The sequence below is a fragment of the Carcharhinus amblyrhynchos genome, chromosome 11 (assembly GCF_965287045.1).
Source record: "Carcharhinus amblyrhynchos chromosome 11, sCarAmb.v2.hapA, whole genome shotgun sequence".
NCBI lineage: Eukaryota > Metazoa > Chordata > Chondrichthyes > Carcharhiniformes > Carcharhinidae > Carcharhinus > Carcharhinus amblyrhynchos.
The window spans coordinates 61,502,447-61,522,483 of NC_137334.1; positions in this window are offsets into that span (position 1 = coordinate 61,502,447).

The following is a 20,037-nucleotide window of genomic DNA, read 5'->3' on the forward strand; positions in this document are numbered from 1 at the left end:
TCCGAAGGGCCTGAACCTGTGCTGTAATTTTCTTTGATCTTTGTTCTTTTGTACGTGCAGGGGAACTTTTTCATGCAGACATTGGTGGGTGTTCGAAATGCGCTGCCAGAGAATGTGGTGGAAGCAGGAACATTAGCAAGATTTAAGAGGCATCTAGATGGACACATGAATAGGGAGGGAATGGAGAGACACGGACTAAGTTATGGCAGAAGGATCATTTTTTAGTCACGGCACCATGCTGGACAGAGGCTTGAAGGGCTGAAGGGCTTGTTCCTATATTTTACTTTTATTTGTTCTTTGTTCAGTCCCAGTTATCCTGTCACTGAATGGACAGCCACAAGAAAGTGTATATAGCATCACTGCGGTCAGTATTGTGGATGGTCCCGTAAAAGGGAAGTGATAATGATTTGGAACAGTGAAATCAAGAAATTTTAATGCTGCTAAGGATGTCTCAAATTTTTCTCTTCTAATGTGGAAAGGAATAACAATGACATGGATAAATTTTGGGACATGAAGGCAAGACGGTGTGAATTTCTCATCAGGATATGAAGCTAAAAAAAAGTGTTGGAGTTCTGTGAGCAGTGTTGATGATGGCAATGTTGTTGATGGCACATATACCAGAAGACATTTGATGCAGCGACACACAACTCGAAAGTGGGTGCAGTCGCAGAGGGATCTGAGTACATCTACGTATAATGCTTTGATGCTGGCAAAATAGGTTGCAAGGGCAGTTAATAGTGTATACAGAATCCCAGGTTGATTAATCGGGCCATAAAATGTAAGATGACAGTGGCTGTCCTGAACTTGTAGAAAACACTTGTTCAACCACAGCCAGTGTACTGGAGCCTTGAGTCTAAATCTAAGCTCTGCAACTTACAGAAAGCTGTGAAGGCATTGGAGACAGGGCTAGAAAGATTCCGGAGAAGCCTCTCATGATGACAAACATCAGAAATGACAAATTCAAGGAATTGCAATTTTGATTATTAGCCATCAATTCTGTCCCTTAAATTACAGCCACAAGGATATGTATAGAGCATACCTGTAGTGTTGTTTATTCCATTTCCTGTAACTGAAATATTTAATAGGTTATGTTGGTACACTTATATCATCAACAAAGAAATTTGGAAAGACTTTCAGACCAAAGCAAATCTATACATAATCATTGCTGTTTTGAGAGGATATCCAGATATTCTCTCCTTGAACACACAACCACAGTGGAATCGTACAAAGGTGGGTTTTGTGGATGGTCCAGTAAGAGAGATTTTAGTATAATCTGGAACACTGATAACAACAATTTTTAACGTTATTAAGAACTACTCAAAGAAATATGTGGAACAAATTGCATTTTTGATTTTGAGCAATCAATTCTGGCCCTTGAGTGACAGCCTTAACTTAGTTAGCACTATTTCCGAATGTGAAATTTGCATTAGCTTTCATTAATATACAATAATGTGTCCATGTCATGAATTCAGATATGTGTTGAGCGTACCTGGAGTGGATGTTATGGATGGTGCTGTAAAGGAGAAAGTTAAAATGTTAAGTTCAAATCTTCATATTAACAATACAAAATTTTGGAAAATATATCTCGGCAACGAAAATTCTTTGAAAATCATTGCTATTACGGGACAAATTTAATCATCACTTGGACACATGTTCAGTGAGAAAAGTACGTATAGAGGATGGGAATAGAGGGATATGATCCCTGGAAGGGTCGGGGTTTTAGTTAAGTCGGGCAGCATGGTCAGTGCAGGTTTGGCGGTCCGAAGGGCCTGAACCTGTGCTGTAATTTTCTTTGATCTTTGTTCTTTTGTACGTGCAGGGGAACTTTTTCATGCAGACATTGGTGGGTGTTCGGAATGCGCTGCCAGAGAATGTGGTGGAAGCAGGAACATTAGCAAGATTTAAGAGGCATCTGGATGGACACATGAATAGGGAGGGAATGGAGAGACACGGACTAAGTTATGGCAGAAGGATCTTTTTTTAGTCACGGCACCATGCTGGACAGAGGCTTGAAGGGCTGAAGGGCTTGTTCCTATATTTTACTTTTATTTGTTCATTGTTCAGTCCCAGTTATCCTGTCACTGAATGGACAGCCACAAGAAAGTGTATATAGCATCACTGCGGTGAGTTTTGTGGATGGTCCCGTAAAAGGGAAGTGATAATGATTTGGAACAGTGAAATCAAGAAATTTTAATGCTGCTAAGGATGTCTCAAATTTTTCTCTTCTAATGTGGAAAGGAATAACAATGACATGGATAAATTTTGGGACATGAAGGCAAGACGGTGTGAATTTCTCATCAGGATATGAAGCTAAAAAAAAGTGTTGGAGTTCTGTGAGCAGTGTTGATGATGGCAATGTTGTTGATGGCACATATACCAGAAGACATTTGATGCAGTGACACACAACTCGAAAGTGGGTGCAGTCGCAGAGGGATCTGAGTACATCTACGAATAATGCTTTGATGCTGGCAAAATAGGTTGCAAGGGCAGTTAATAGTGTATACAGAATCCCAGGTTGATTAATCGGGCCATAAAATGTAAGATGACAGTGGCTGTCCTGAACTTGTAGAAAACACTTGTTCAACCACAGCCAGTGTACTGGAGCCTTGAGTCTAAATCTAAGCTCTGCAACTTACAGAAAGCTGTGAAGGCATTGGAGACAGGGCTAGAAAGATTCCGGAGAAGCCTCTCATGATGACAAACATTAGAAATGACAAATTCAAGGAATTGCAATTTTGATTATTAGCCATCAATTCTGTCCCTTAAATTACAGCCACAAGGATATGTATAGAGCATACCTGTCGTGTTGTTTATTCCATTTCCTGTAACTGAAATATTTAATAGGTTATGTTGGTACACTTATATCATCAACAAAGAAATTTGGAAAGACTTTCTGACCAAAGCAAATCTATTCATAATCATTGCTGTTTTGAGAGGATATCCAGATATTCTCTCCTTGAACACACAACCACAGTGGAATCGTACAAAGGTGGGTTTTGTGGATGGTCCAGTAAGAGAGATTTTAGTATAATCTGGAACACTGATAACAACAATTTTTAACGTTATTAAGAACTACTCAAAGAAATATGTGGAACAAATTGCATTTTTGATTTTGAGCAATCAATTCTGGCCCTTGAGTGACAGCCTTAACTTAGTTAGCACTATTTCCGAATGTGAAATTTGCATTAGCTTTCATTAATATACAATAATGTGTCCATGTCATGAATTCAGATATGTGTTGAGCGTACCTGGAGTGGATGTTATGGATGGTGCTGTAAAGGAGAAAGTTAAAATGTTAAGTTCAAATCTTCATATTAACAATACAAAATTTTGGAAAATATATCTCGGCAACGAAAATTCTTTGAAAATCATTGCTGTTACGGGACAAATTTAATCATCACTTGGACACATGTTCAGTGAGAAAAGTACGTATAGAGGATGGGAATAGAGGGATATGATCCCTGGAAGGGTCGGGGTTTTAGTTAAGTCGGGCAGCATGGTCAGTGCAGGTTTGGCGGTCCGAAGGGCCTGAACCTGTGCTGTAATTTTCTTTGATCTTTGTTCTTTTGTATGTGCAGGGGAACCTTTTCATGCAGACGTTGGTGGGTGTTCGGAATGCGCTGCCAGAGAATGTGGTGGAAGCAGGAACATTAGCAAGATTTAAGAGGCATCTGGATGGACACATGAATAAGGAGGGAATGGAGAGACACGGACTAAGTTATGGCAGAAGGATCATTTTTTAGTCACGGCACCATGCTGGACAGAGGCTTGAAGGGCTGAAGGGCTTGTTCCTATATTTTACTTTTATTTGTTCTTTGTTCAGTCCCAGTTATCCTGTCACTGAATGGACAGCCACAAGAAAGTGTATATAGCATCACTGCGGTGAGTTTTGTGGATGGTCCCGTAAAAGGGAAGTGATAATGATTTGGAACAGTGAAATCAAGAAATTTTAATGCTGCTAAGGATGTCTCAAATTTTTCTCTTCTAATGTGGAAAGGAATAACAATGACATGGATAAATTTTGGGACATGAAGGCAAGACGGTGTGAATTTCTCATCAGGATATGAAGCTAAAAAAAAGTGTTGGAGTTCTGTGAGCAGTGTTGATGATGGCAATGTTGTTGATGGCACATATACCAGAAGACATTTGATGCAGTGACACACAACTCGAAAGTGGGTGCAGTCGCAGAGGGATCTGAGTACATCTACGAATAATGCTTTGATGCTGGCAAAATAGGTTGCAAGGGCAGTTAATAGTGTATACAGAATCCCAGGTTGATTAATCGGGCCATAAAATGTAAGATGACAGTGGCTGTCCTGAACTTGTAGAAAACACTTGTTCAACCACAGCCAGTGTACTGGAGCCTTGAGTCTAAATCTAAGCTCTGCAACTTACAGAAAGCTGTGAAGGCATTGGAGACAGGGCTAGAAAGATTCCAGAGAAGCCTCTCATGATGACAAACATTAGGAATGACAATTTCAAGGAATTGCAATTTTGATTATTAGCCATCAATTCTGTCCCTTAAATTACAGCCACAAGGATATGTATAGAGCATACCTATAGTGTTGTTTATTCCATTTCCTGTAACTGAAATATTTAATAGGTTATGTTGGTACACTTATATCATCAACAAAGAAATTTGGAAAGACTTTCAGACCAAAGCAAATCTATTCATATTCATTGCTGTTTTGAGAGGATATCCAGATATTCTCTCCTTGAACACACAACCACAGTGGAATCGTACAAAGGTGGGTTTTGTGGATGGTCCAGTAAGAGAGATTTTAGTATAATCTGGAACACTGATAACAACAATTTTTAACGTTATTACGAACTACTCAAAGAAATATGTGGAACAAATTGCATTTTTGATTTTGAGCAATCAATTCTGGCCCTTGAGTGACAGCCTTAACTTAGTTAGCACTATTTCCGAATGTGAAATTTGCATTAGCTTTCATTAATATACAATAATGTGTCCATGTCATGAATTCAGATATGTGTTGAGCGTAGCTGGAGTGGATGTTATGGATGGTGCTGTAAAGGAGAAAGTTAAAATGTTAAGTTCAAATCTTCATATTAACAATACAAAATTTTGGAAAATATATCTCGGCAACGAAAATTCTTTGAAAATCATTGCTATTACGGGACAAATTTAATCATCACTTGGACACATGTTCAGTGAGAAAAGTACGTATAGAGGATGGGAATAGAGGGATATGATCCCTGGAAGGGTCGGGGTTTTAGTTAAGTCGGGCAGCATGGTCAGTGCAGGTTTGGCGGGCCGAAGGGCCTGAACCTGTGCTGTAATTTTCTTTGATCTTTGTTCTTTTGTACGTGCAGGGGAACTTTCTCATGCAGACATTGGTGGGTGTTCGGAATGCGCTGCCAGAGAATGTGGTGGAAGCAGGAACATTAGCAAGATTTAAGAGGCATCTGGATGGACACATGAATAGGGAGGGAATGGAGAGACACGGACTAAGTTATGGCAGAAGGACCTTTTCTTAGTCACGGCACCATGCTGGACAGAGGCTTGAAGGGCTGAAGGGCTTGTTCCTATATTTTACTTTTATTTGTTCTTTGTTCAGTCCCAGTTATCCTGTCATTGAATGGACAGCCACAAGAAAGTGTATATAGCATCACTGCGGTGAGTTTTGTGGATGGTCCCGTAAAAGGGAAGTGATAATGATTCGGAACAGTGACATCAAGAAATTTTAATGCTGCTAAGGATGTCTCAAATTTTTCTCTTCTAATGTGGAAAGGAATAACAATGACATGGATAAATTTTGGGACATGAAGGCAAGCCAGTGTGAATTTCTCATCGGGATATGAAGCTAAAAAAAAGTGTTGGAGTTCTGTGAGCAGTGTTGATGATGGCAATGTTGTTGATGGCACATATACCAGAAGACATTTGATGCAGTGACACACAATTCGAAAGTGGGTGCCGTCGCAGAGGGATCTGAGTACATCTACGAATAATGCTTTGATGCTGGCAAAATAGGTTGCAAGAGCAGTTAATAGTGTATACAGAATCCCAGGTTGATTAATCGGGCCATAAAATGTAAGATGACAGTGGCTGTCCTGAACTTGTAGAAAACACTTGTTCAACCACAGCCAGTGTACTGGAGCCTTGAGTCTAAATCTAAGCTCTGCAACTTACAGAAAGCTGTGAAGGCATTGGAGACAGGGCTAAAAAGATTCTGGAGAAGCCTCTCATGATGACAAACATTTCTAAAGTGACAAATTCAAGGAATTGCTATTTTGATTATCAACCATCAATTCTGTCCCTTAAATTACAGCCACAAGGGTATGTATGGAGCATACCTGCAATGCTGTTTGTTCCATTTCCTGTAAGTGAAACATTTAATACGTTATGTTGGAACACTTATATCATCAACACAGAAATTTGGAAAGACTTTCTGACCAAAGAAAAATCTATTCAAAATCTTTGCTGTTTTCAGAGGATATCCAGATATTCTCTTTGAACACACAACCACAGTGGAATCGTACAAAGGTGGGTTTTGTGGATGGTCCAGTAAGAGAGATTTTAGTATAATCTGGAACACTGATAACAACAATTTTTAACGTTGTTAAGAATCACTCCAATAAATATCTGGGATAAATTGCATTTTTGATTTTGAGCAATCAATTCTGCCCCTTCAGTTACAGCCTTAACTTAGCACTATTTCCGAATGTGAAATTTGCATTAGCTTTCATTAATATACAATAATTTGTCCACGTCATTAGTTAAGATATGTATTGAGCGTACCTGGATTCGATGTTATGGCTGTTGCTGTAAAGGAGAAAGTTAAAATGTTAAGTTCAAATCTTCATATTAACAATATAAAATTTTGGAAAATATATCTCGGCAACGAAAAGTCTTTGGAAATCATTGCTATTACGGGACAAATTTGATCATCACTTGGACACATGTTCAGTGAGAAAAGTACGTATAGAGGATGGGAATAGAGGGATATGATCCCTGGAAGGGTCGGGGTTTTAGTTAAGTCGGGCAGCATGGTCAGTGCAGGTTTGGTGGGCCGAAGGGCCTGAACCTGTGCTGTAATTTTCTTTGATCTTTGTTCTTTTGTACGTGCAGGGGAACTTTTTCATGCAGACATTGGTGGGTGTTCGGAATGCGCTGCCAGAGAATGTGCTGGAAACAGGAACATTAGCAAGATTTAAGAGGCATCTGGATGGGCACATGAATAGGGAGGGAATGAAGAGACACGGACTAAGTTAGGGCAGAAGGATCTTTTTTCAGTCAGGGCACCATGCTGGACACAGGCTTGAAGGGCTGAAGGGCTTGTTCCTGTATTTTACTTTTATTTGTTCTTTGTTCAGTTCCAGTTATCCTGTCACTGAACGGACAGCCACAAGAAAATGTATACAGCATCCCTGCGGTGAGTCTTGTGGATGGTCTCGTAAAAGGGAAGTGATAATGATTTGAAACACTGACATCAAGAAATTTTAATGCTGCTAAGGATGTCTCAAATTTTTCTCTTCTAATGTGGAAAGGAATAACAATGACATGGATAAATTTTGGGACATGAAGGCAAAACGGTGTGAATTTCTCATCAGGATATGAAGCTAAAAAAAGTGTTGGAGTTTTGTGAGCAGTGTTGATGATGGCAGTGTTGTTGTTGGTACATATACCAGAAGACATTTGATGCAGTGACACACAACTCGAAAGTGGGTGCAGTCGCAGAGGGATCTGAGTACATCTACGTATAATGCTTTGATGCTGGCAAAATAGGTTGCAAGAGCAGTTAATAGTGTATACTGAATCCCAGGTTGATTAATCCTGAACTTGTCCTGAACTTATAGAACACTGACATCAACAATTTTTAATGTTGGTAAGAATTTGTCGAAGTAGTATCGAGTCATTATTTTTCTCTTCCTATGTAGAAAAACATTAACCATCACATGGATAAATTTTGGGATATGAACGCATACTGACATTTAAAATATTTCTGCCAGGGCTTCTGCAAGTTCACTACTAGCCTCCCTCAAGGTTCGTGGGAATACCTTGTCTGGACCTGGGGATTTATCCACTCTGATTTGTTCTGAATATGCTTTGCTGATTTACCTTTTTTGATGGAATATTACTTAATTGTACCAATTATTTTTTTGAAGGAAGCCCTTTGTTCAGTTCATGTTTTTCCTGCCAAACTTTACTTACAGTCTATCCAGGCCAGCTCTTTTCTTGTCAAAATGAAGTCAGCTCTCCCCCAGTTAATTATTCATATTCTGGATTACCTATTGTCCCTTTTTAATACATCATAAACGTCATGATACAATAATCACTGTTTACTGAACCTTTTCCACTGACTCTTGATATACTTCTCCCACCATGTTTCAAGAACCAGATCTAGCATCACCTCCTTGCTCGATGGACAGGATACAGAGGGCTGTAGTGAATTCTCCTGAACATGATCTGGGAATGCTGGCCCTTCTCTGCTCCAGTCAAGACCATTATCCCAGTCTACGCTCAGGTAACTAAATCTCCCAATATAATTACTCATTTCAGAAACTCCTACAGTGCAGAAGGAGTCCATTCAGCCCATTGAAAAGCACTGACCACAATCCCACCCAATCTCTACATTCATAACCCCATGTATTTTACCCTAACTCGTCCCACTGGCACTAAGGGTCAATTTAGCATGGCTAATCCACCTAACCAGCATGTCTTTTGGACAGCGGGAAGAAACCAGAGCACCTGGGAGAATCCGATGCAGACACGGGGAGAATGCGCAAACTCCACACAGACAGCGACCCAAGTTGGTAATCCAGCCTGGGTCATCGGTGCTGTGAGGCAGCAGTGCTCACCACTGTGTCACCATGCCATCCCTTTAGTTTGCACCTCTCTGTGATATCTCTATGGGTTAGTCCCTCTACATCCTTCCCATTAGTTGGTGGTCTAGAGAGTACAACAAGAAAGGTGGCATGTATCAAATGAATCAAAAATATTTTGTACTGTCTCTGCAAACATTACCTCAATTCTTGTTCAAGTTATCTGATCCCATCTCAAATCTTTCAATATTGTCTCAGATTCGTGTTTTGATAATTTCTCTACATCGTTCAACTACTCATGTTTACTGTGCACTAGTGAAAGCATTTCAAACTTATCAACTCTTGGCACGAAAATATATTCCTGCTAACGCTTCTTTGAATTTCAAATTCTATCTTTCACAACTTTCAGGGGAAAAAAGGAGTTTCTAAACTGAAAAATTCAAGCAGTCCCAGATATCGTCTCCCTGAACTGACAGTCACAGTGAAAACTTATAGAGGTGGGTTTTGTGGATGGTCCAGTAAGAGAGATTTAGTACAATTTGGAACACTGATATCAACAATAATTTTTAATGATACTAAGAAGCACGCAAAGAAATATCTTTGACATAATTAATCATGCCATGGACAAATTATTGTATAAGAACATAAGAACATAAGAAATAGGAGCAGGAGTAGGCCATCTAGCCCTTCGAGCCTGCCCCGCCATTCAATAAGATCATGGCTGATCTGTCGTGGCATGGACAAATTATTGTATATTAGTGAAAGCTAGTGCAAATTACACATTGGGAAATAGAGTTTAAATAAAGTTGTAAGTTTTTTAATGGTGCATATATCAAAAGATATTTGATACAGAGTTGTACAATGTTCTTGTGATATCATGTGCAGCTTATGGAATAAAAGAGACAGTATCAGCATAGATATAAAATTGGCAGAGGGAGAGAAACGGAGGCTGGTGGTTAATTCATATTTTACGGACTGGAGGAAGATTGGCAGAGGCGTCCCAGAGCAGTCAGCGTTCAGAAACGTGCTCTTTCTGATGTATATTCCTCATCCAGACATTAGTGTACAGGGCACAATTTTCATGATTTCAGATGATATGAAGTTTGGATTCATTGTGAAATGTGAGGGGGTTGGTGTAGAACTTCAAAAGGAAGTGGAGAAGTTGATGGAAGGAACAGCATGTGGCAGCTGGAAATCAGAGCCAAAAAATGCGAGGTGAAACATTTTGTGAGCATGAGCATTAATTGACAATATTAAATAAAAGATACAATTATAAAGGGGATGCAGATGCTAAGGGTCATTCGTGTTAATGTGCATTAGTCATGGAAGATGGCAGGTCATGTTTGGAGGGTGTAGTGTGCATGTCGCTTTATTAAAAGGAGCAAAGAGTACAAAAACAAGGAGGTTATCTTGAACTCCTATAAAACACCAGTGAACCCTGCACTGGAGAACATTGGAGAGAGTGTTGGAAAAATTCAGGAGAATCAACTGGTGATGAGAAATATTTCTGAAGTGCCCAATTCGAGCAATTTCATTTTTGGTTTTGAGCAATCAATTCTGCCCCTTCAATTACAGCCTTAACTTGGTTAAACTAGTTAAGCTAGTTGCATTAGCTTTCAATAATATACAATAATTTGTCCATGTCATTAATTAAGATATGTATTGAGTGTACCTGCAGTGGATGCTATGGATGTTGCTGTAAAGGAGAAAGTTAAAATGTTAAGTTGAAATGTTCATCTTAACAATATAAAATTTTGGAAAATATATCTCGGCAACAACAAGTCTTTGAAAATCATTGCTGTTACGGGACAAATTTACTAATCACTTGGACACTTGTTCATTGAGAAAAGTACATATATAGGATGGGAATAGAGGGATATGATCCCTGGGTTTTAGTTAAGTTGGGCAGCATGGTCAGTGCAAGTTTGGAGTACCAAAGGTCCTGATCCTGTGCTGTAATTTTCTTTGTTCTTTGTTCTTTGTTCTTTGTTACGTGTGGGGGAAGTTTGAATAGGGAGGGAATAGAGAGACACAGACCAAGTAAGGACAGAAGGATTTGTTTTAGTCAGGGCATCATGATGGACACAGGCTTAAAGGGCTGAAGGGCTTGTTCCTGTATTGTACTTTTATTTGTTCTTTGTTCAATCCCAGTTATCCTGTCACTGAATGGACAGCCACAAGAAAATGTATAGAGCATTCTTGCGTTGGGTTTTGTGGATGGTCCCGTAAGAGGAATATTATGATGACTTGGATTACTGACATCAACAATTTTTAATGTTGGTAAGAATCACTCGAAGAAGTATCGACTCATAATTTTTATCTTCCAATGTGGGACAGAATTAACAATCACGTGGATAAATTTTGGGATGTGAAGGCAAGCCAGTATGAATTTCTTATTGGGAAATGGAGTTTAAATAAAGTGTTGGAGTTTTGTGAACAGTGTTGATGATGGCAACATTGTTGATGGTACATAAACCAGAAGACATTTGATACAGTATCGCACAACTCTAAAGGGGGTGCAGGAGCAGAGGGAGAAAGGGTGAGAGTGTGGGCCTGAGTAAGGTATTCTGATGTTGGCAGGACAGTATGCAAAAGCAGTTAACAGTGTATACAGAATCCCAGGTTGATTAATCGGGCCGTAGAATATAAGATTACAGAGGCTGTCCTGAACTTGTATAAAACACTTGTTCAGCTCAGCCAGTGTACTGGAGCCTTGAGTCTAAATCTAAGTGCTGCAGTTACAGAAGGCTGTGAAAGCATTGGAGAGAGTACTAAAAAGAGTCTGGAGAATCTTCTTGTGATGATAAACATTTCTAAAGTGACAAATTCAAAGAATTGCATTTTTGATTTTCAGCGATCAATTCTGTCCCTTAAATTACAGGCACAAGGATATGTATAGAGCATACCTGCAGTGCTGTTTATTCCATTTCCGGTAAGTGAAATATTTAATACATTAAGTTGGACACTCATATCAATAATATAGACATTTGGAAGGAATTTCTGAAAGAAGAAAACTCTATTCATAATCTTTGCTGTTTTGAATATGTTTTGCTGATCTCCCTTTTTGATGGAATATAACTTGATTGTACCAATTATTTTTTGAAGGTAGCCCTTTGTTCAGTTATTGTTTTTCCTGCCAACCTTTATTTCCAGTCTACCCAGGCCAGCTCAGTTCTTGAGACAATGAAGTCAACTCTTCCCCAATTAATTATTCATATTCTGGATTATCCATTGTCCCTTTTTAATACATCATAAACATCATGATACAATGATCACTGTTTACCAAACCTGCTCCAGTGACATTTGATATACTTCTCCCACCACCTTTCAAGAACCAGGTCTAGAATAGCCTCCTTTCTCGATGGACATGACACCGAGTGAGGTAAAGAATTCTCCTGAACATGATCTGGGAATGCTGGCCCTTCTCTGCTCTACTCAAAACCACTATCCCAGTCTACGCTCAGGTAACTAAAATCCCCCATTATAATTACTCATTTCAGAGAATCCTACAGTGCAGATGGAGTCCATTCAGCCTATTGAAAAGCACCAACCCCAATCCCACCCACCCTTTACCCTCATGACTGCATGCATTTTACCCTAGCTAGTGCCACTGCCACTGAGGGGCAATTTAGCACGGCCAATCCACCTAACCAGCACATCTTTCGGACTGTGAGAGAAAACCAGAGGACCTGGGGGAAATCAATGCAGACATGGGAAGAATGTGCAAACTTCTCACAGACAGTAACACAAGCTGGTAATTGAGTCTGACTCGCTGGCGCAGTGAGGCAGCAGTACTCACCACAATGCCACCATGCCGTCTCTTTATTTTGCACCTTTCTGTGATTTCCCTGTGGGTTAGACCCTCTACATCCTTCCCATTAGTTGGTGGTCTTTTGATCACAACAAGAAAGGTAGCATGTGGCAAATGAATCAAAAAAATGTTGTACTGTCTCTGCAAACAATCTATCAATTCTTATTCAAATTATCTGATCTCATCTCAAATCTTTCAATATTGTCTTGGATTCGTGTTTTGATAATTTCTTGACACAGTATAACTGACTCATGTTTACTGTGCACTAGTGAAGGCATTTCAAACTTGTCGACACTTTGCAGGGAAATGTATTCCTGCTCATGCTTCTTTGATTTTCAAATTCTACCACAACTTTCTGGGGAAAAAAGGGAGTTTCCAAACTGAAAAATTGAAGCAATCTCAGTTATGCTCTTCTCGAACAGACAGTCACAGTGTAAACGTATAGAGGTGGGTTTTGCGTATGGTCCAGAAAGAGACATTTTCGGAGAATTTGGAACATTGATATCAACAACCTTTAATGTTGTTAAGAGCCTCTAGAAGAAATATCTTGGACAAAATTAATAATCTCATGGACAAATTATTGTATAATCAGGCAAGCTAATGTGAATTTTATATTGGGAAAGAAAATTTCGAGTTTTGGCACGGTGGCCCAATGGTTAGCACTGCTGCCCCACAGCACCAGGATCACTGTCAATTCCCAGCTTGGGTCACTGTCTGTCAGGAGTTTACACCTTCTCTGTGGGTTTCCTTCATGTGCTCAGGTTTCCTCCCACAGTCTGAAAGGTGTGCTCGTTAGATTCATTGACCTGAACGGTTGTCAGAATGTGACGGCTAGGAGAATTGCACAGTAACTTCATTGCAGTGTTAATGTAAGCCTTACTTGTGACTAATAAATAAAGTTAACTTTTTTTTTAGTGGTGCATATACCAGAAGACATTTGATACAAAGTCAGACAATATTCTTGTGATGAAATGTACAGCTTATGGAGCTAGTTGAGTTTAAAATTTAAAAGTGATTTGGACCAGAAGAATCAGATATTAAACTGTCTATTTTGGCTTTCACAATGAATCTACCTAATATTATCAAATATCTGTGGTCTCATTTCAAATCTTCAAATATTTTTCTTTAATTTTTGTCATGATCATTTATCTACGCTGTAAACCTGACTCATTTAACAATGGCCACTTGTGAAACTAGTTCAAATCTCACTTTGCAGGAGCGTATGTCCTTTCGAACACCTCTGTCTATCCTTGCATTTCAAATCCTGCATGAAAGTCCTTTTAAAGGGGGAAAAAAAAACAGTTTCTGTAGTGACAATTTCAAGCAATCTAATTTTTGGCTTTTAGCAATCATTCCTATCTGTGAAATATATCCACAAGGAAATGCATACAGCTTATCTGCATTCGTCACTGCAGATGATCCTGTAAGGGGGATATTTAATTATTTAATATACTAAATTGGACACTCATATCAACAGAATTCAATTTCCATTTGGTAAAATCTTTGCTGTCGTGGATTTTTCTGGATACCAAACTATTCTATTAAAGATGATGTGGCGATGCCATCATTGGACTGGCGTGGGCACAAATAAGAAGTCTCACAACACCGGGTTTAAGTCCAAAAGGTTTATTTGGTATCACAGACTTTTAGACTACTGCTCCTTCATCAGGTGAGTGTTAGTCACCTGATGAAGGGGCAGCGCTCTGAAGGCTCATGATACCAAATAAACCTGTTGGACTTTAGCCTGGTGTTGTGAGACTTCTCATCATTCTATTAAACACATAGCTTGCGTGATGTTGATACATGTGTGAGTCATGAATTCATTAGAATGACAGCATCATCTTAATTTTCTATTCTGCCAATATTTGTCATGCAATGGCAATGTGACTCTTCCAACAGAAACAAGGTGTTCCTGTACACTTGAACACACAATTCTTTTTCTACCTATCACATTGAGAAGCAGCTTTTAGAAAGCATTCAGGAATGGGAAATTTAAAACATGATTGAAGAATATTCAGAATTGAATTTGATTGCTGGCAGAACAAGCCTTTCCTGAGACCTTGGTTTCTCTCAAGGATTGGATCAGAATATTTGGTTCTGGTAAATCTTTATTCGATAAGAAATGTAGCTGTCAAACACAGCACATAACATATTTCCAATTGTTCAATAATAAGAAATGGGTAAGAGTTGAAATACCTGCCATAAGGAGGCGATGGCCTAGTGGTATTACCATTAGGTCATTAATCCAGAAACTCAGCTAATGTTCTAGTACCTGGATTCGAATCGCGCCACGTCAGACGAAGGAATTTGAATTCAATTTAAAAAATCTGGAACTAAGGATCTATTGATGACCATGAAACCATTGTCAATTGTTGAAAAAACCCATCTGGTTCACTAATGTCTTTAGGGAAGAGAATCTGCTGTCCTTATCTGGACTGGCCTATGTGTGACTCCAGAGCCACAGTAATGTGGTTGACTCTCAACTGCTATTGGGCAACTCAGGAGGGGCAATAAATGCTGGCCAGCCAGCGATGCCCATGTCTCATTAATGAATACAAAATGGAATAAAACAATCAGGCTAGTGGCATATTGTAGAGAAGGGGAATACAATGTGACAACTAACAACTGTCAATACCAAAGCTGTTACATCCAATGGTCAACTTAACTTTCTGCTTCCATTCTTGGGCCCCACCAATAAAAGAACATTCAGCAATATCCCACATTCTGCCTCCTCGCAGGGAACAGATGAACATAATCACTGATCTAAAGGAAGACTTGCCCAGATACCTAATTCCCAAGCCAAAGTGAATTGCGAATATCTATTGAACTTTGGGAAAGATGGCCTGGGGGCAATGAAGCACTATCACATAAATAGAGGGACACATCCGAGTAAGGGCAGAAGGTTTTTTTTAGTTTAGTTAGGGAATCATGATCAGCGCAGGCTTGAAGGGCTGAGGGCTCTTGTTCATGTGCGGTACTTTTGTTTGTTCTTTGTTCTTTGAATCCAACAAGATGTCAAGGTAACTGGTAACTTGAAAACTAAACTAGAGGACACATTGTTGTGGCAGACAATTCAGGAGTAGGGTTTTAGGATAGATATTCACCCTGCGATGATACAATACCTTTAAGAAATGTATTTATGTCGTGTTTCTTGTGCAGGATTTGTTTTTGCAGTCAGTTCGATTATCGGTGCTGCTTTGACTGTACCCAGGAGCCCATGTTTTTACTGCAGCGTTATAATTGATTTAATTGCTGGAATGTTTGTTTTAATATGGGCTAATGCAGGATTGTTATTTTAGTGTTCTCTCCTGGGATTTTTCAGAATGGGGCTTGATTAGGTTTATTGATAAGTATGGTCATGTGACTGGGTAAGCCTTGGCTCATAGAGAGAAACCCAGCTCCATTGCTGTTTGGGATTTGTAGAGAAAGGAAATAGCTCTCTGCCTCTTTTCCCCCCTGGATTTGGAGACTGTGATCTGCCAGAAAATAGGTCTCTTTCTCTGAAGTACTACTGTTTGAAGAGAGATCTTTCACTGGAAGTTGCTTTATGGGAGTCAGAAGGCAGATGTCTTTCTGTATCTGTCCAGAGGTGTTGAAAGGCTGGAAAACTAGCATCCACAAGAGCATATCTGTTTTTGGTGCTAATTGGTTCAGAAACAGGATTCATGTATATACAGATATTACTTAAATTGGAACTATAGATGTAGATTGCTGTTAAGAATTATGCATTGTCATGTTTAAGAACATAAGAACATAAGAACGTAAGAAATAGGAGCAGGAGTAGGCCATCTAGCCCTTTGAGCCTGCCCCGCCATTCAATAAGATCATGGCTGATCTGTCGCGGCTCAGTTCCACTTTCCCGCCCTCTCCCCACAACCCTTAATCCCGTCTCTTATCAAAAACCCATCAACCCGCGTCTTAAAAATATTTAGCGAGGCAGCCTCCACCACTTCAACGGGCAGAGAATTCCAGAGATTCACCACCCTTTGAGTGAAGAAGTTCCTCCTCAACTCCGTTCTAAACCGCCCCCCCTTTATCTTGAGGCTGTGCCTCCTAGTCCTATTTGTAAAAGTTAGGCTAATTATTTTTGTTACATAAGAACTGTGTTCTTAAATATAAAGTTTATTTTAATAAAAGCTACCTAGTGAGTCAATAGAATCACACCTGACTGAAACACCTTATACTTGCACTACTGCCAAAATCAAATAAAGTTGTGGGGTGGGATTTTCCAGCCATGCTTATCCCAAGTCTGGAGAAGCTTGTCTGAAGTCAGCAGATCTTTGCATGGTCCGTGTCCCACCTGTTACAATTCCCATAGTAGTTGGAGTGGTAAAATTCCTCCCAGAGTCAAGGCTTACTTCATAATATACCTTGGAGTTTCTGATCTGGTTCCTGACAAATTGCAGGATTAAAATCTATAATTTTTTTTTGGTTTGGGGTTATTGAAAGAAAGCGAGTGGTATTTATGTTTTCTTTTCAGGCGTTGCATTCAGTTAGTTAAATAGTGAATGCCTTGCGGAATAATGGCTCTTTCAATGGCTAAAAGTTCCCTGGATGTGGAAGATGTCACTTGAGGTAATTTACGAAAGGTGGTTAAAGCAAAACTTTTGGAACTGGCAAACAACTTGGCAGTTGACTTTATCTGAAGGAGCATGGAAGATAGAGATTATTATAGTGATAGCTCACCATGTAAAATTGCCAGAAATACAGTCAGAATCATTGGAATTCAATTATAAATAAAATGGTTTCAATTAGAAGCAAAAGAAAAGGAGAGAGTAGCAAAAGCAAAAGAGAGGGAGGCAATTGTAGCAGAAAAAGCAAGTGAGAGAGAGGAAGAACAAGCAAAAGGATTGAAACTGCCTGATACATGAAAATGAAATAAAACCATTTGAATTGCAATTAAAAGCAGAGACAAAAAAGAAGAAAAAAGAATTTGAACTTTGGAAACTGGAGCTGTAAAGTGAGTGTCTATTTAAAATGGCAGCGATTAAGATAAAAGTTGGAAGTAGCAATGTGGATAGCAAGGAAGAATGTACTCATTGTAGTCACAATCCTGGTGCAGGTCTGTTATGTCCAAGAGTTACAGAGGTTTGACATGGAAAACTTCTTCATTTAATTTGCAAAAGTAACTAATTAAATGAGGTGGCCACAGGGTATTATTGATTCAAACAAAGTTGGTGGACAGAGCTAGTGAGGTGTTTGCATCACTATTGGAGGAAGTATCTAAACATTATGATCAGGTGAAAAAAGCAATTTTAAGAGCATACAAACTAGTGCCAGTAACCTACAGACAAAGGTTTAGAAATCTAAGGAAGGAACCTGGTCAAATGTACATAGAATTTGAAAGGATCAGGCAAAGAACTTTGACAGGTGGACAATCGCCCTGAAAATAGACTAGACGTATGATGTTCTTCAGGAAATGGATATTTTGAAGGAGTTTAAATATTCACTTTCCAAAATCCTGGCAAGTCATGTGGAAGAGCAGAGAGTTAAAACTGAGATTAATAACAGAAATGGCAGATAATTTTGAGTTAATTCATAAATCAAAGTTTAGTTTCTGACATCAATTTCAACCTGCGAGGAATAGAAATTGGGGTAACGGGAAATCCTCAGGTGGCAAGGGCGAAGGAAATCTTCTAGGAGATAGCAAAGATAGTTTACCTCAGATTTAAAGGAAACCCAAGAGGTTGGAAGAGAAATAAAAAGCCTCAGATGTTTTCACTGTAACAAAATAGGACATACAAAATTGAGTGATGGTGGTTTAAAAAAGCATTGGGAAGGCAGATGTGGTAAAACAGAATAAGCCAGTGGATTTGTTAAAATGGTAAAACTCCTCTGCACCCTTTCAATTTTGGTTTGATAGAGTCTTAGAGCCCTATTCTACCATTTTGATTCTTAGTACTGGGAGGACTTGAAACTAGGAGTGTTTCAGATCTGACTTTTAGACCTGTTCTCAGGCATCCCCATGCCCACTCTACCTGAAAATATATCAGTAATTCCGAATTGCACTGCAGAAGCATGTGGGCAAGGCTTAATACGCCCAAAATCCTGCAGCTCCAATCGGTGCCTCCAACTGCATATGCGCAGAAAAAAGTGATAGAATGTGGCTCACCTGCCAGATTGCTCCCGGGCCAGATAGTGCCTTCCCCTGGTCCCCACAGACATTGCCCTACCCCCACACCATTATTGATCCCCTTATTCCCTCACACTGATCAGCCACCCAGACTGATTGCGGGCCCCTTTCCCCCATCAATCTCAGACAGATGGCAGTGGGCACCCCCCTTCCCCTTCACTGAGCTCAGTCAGAGTGGCAGCAGACACCCCCCCTTTCCCCTCACTGATCACAGGCAGAGTGGCAGTGGCCCCCCCCTTTACATCCCCTCCCCCTACCGATCTCAAGCAGAGAGCTGTCAGACATTCAGCACTTACCTCCCCACTAGCTGAAGCATCAGAATCGGACTTTTGTGGAGCATATCTGTTTTGCTCCGATTCTGGGGATGGTCAACGCAGTGGTAAAGGGGAAAATGCCAGTAAGTTTGGGTGTGCAGCCCATTGTGTCAATTTAATTGCATACAAAAGACTGCTATGCAAGGCATTATGGTGAACACACTCAACAGTCACCTCATTCAGAACATGATGGATGGCAGCATCTTGTCATTCATCTTCTCTTGGCACTGTAGCCCCTTCTTCTTATGGAGCGAGCTGGCATGATCATAGCTTTCCAGGCAGGATTGGTGACTTTGCTGGCAGAACATCTGCCCGATCGAGGGTAGGGGGTCTCTTCTGACTCTGCTCAATGACATCCAGCAGCTTGCTGCGGTCTGCCTCAGTGGGATGTGGTGCAATCTTTCTGGCATCCATTCCCCTGATTGAACTTGGAATAAGTGCTGGGGCGGGGGGTGGGGGTTGCATTTAAAAAGTGCACCCACTGATTGCAGGGATTAAGTTGTAGCAGGGCAGGCGGATCAGGAGCAAGCCAGCAAAGGCATGGCATGAAACACATAGAAAAAAAACTGTTGAAGAGGTTGAGTATACGGTGACTTTTCTCACTGAAGGTGCTGATGAGATTCATTCCAGTTTTCCAGCCAGGACAGACACTTTGAAAAATGATCAGAAAATTCCGCCCATAGCCTTTTATTGTCACCCAGTAGAGTTCTATTTTTCTGTGTAAAGCTTGTTGCTTAAAACTGGTTGTGAACTGCAAACATGAGAGTGAACAACTAAAAGGGGATAGGTAGAAAAAGAAATATGATAAACTGCAAGCCAGAAAATGGCCCATTGGCCCAGCAGTCTGTTGGAAGAAGAAAGGCAAGTGAAGCAGACCAATACCAAAGGTACAAAGCAGCCGCCCAGTAGACTAACTTCACTGGTCTTACACCGAGCGGTTATTAATTAAGTAATACCCTATGAATATAACAAATTAAATACGGAACAAGTCA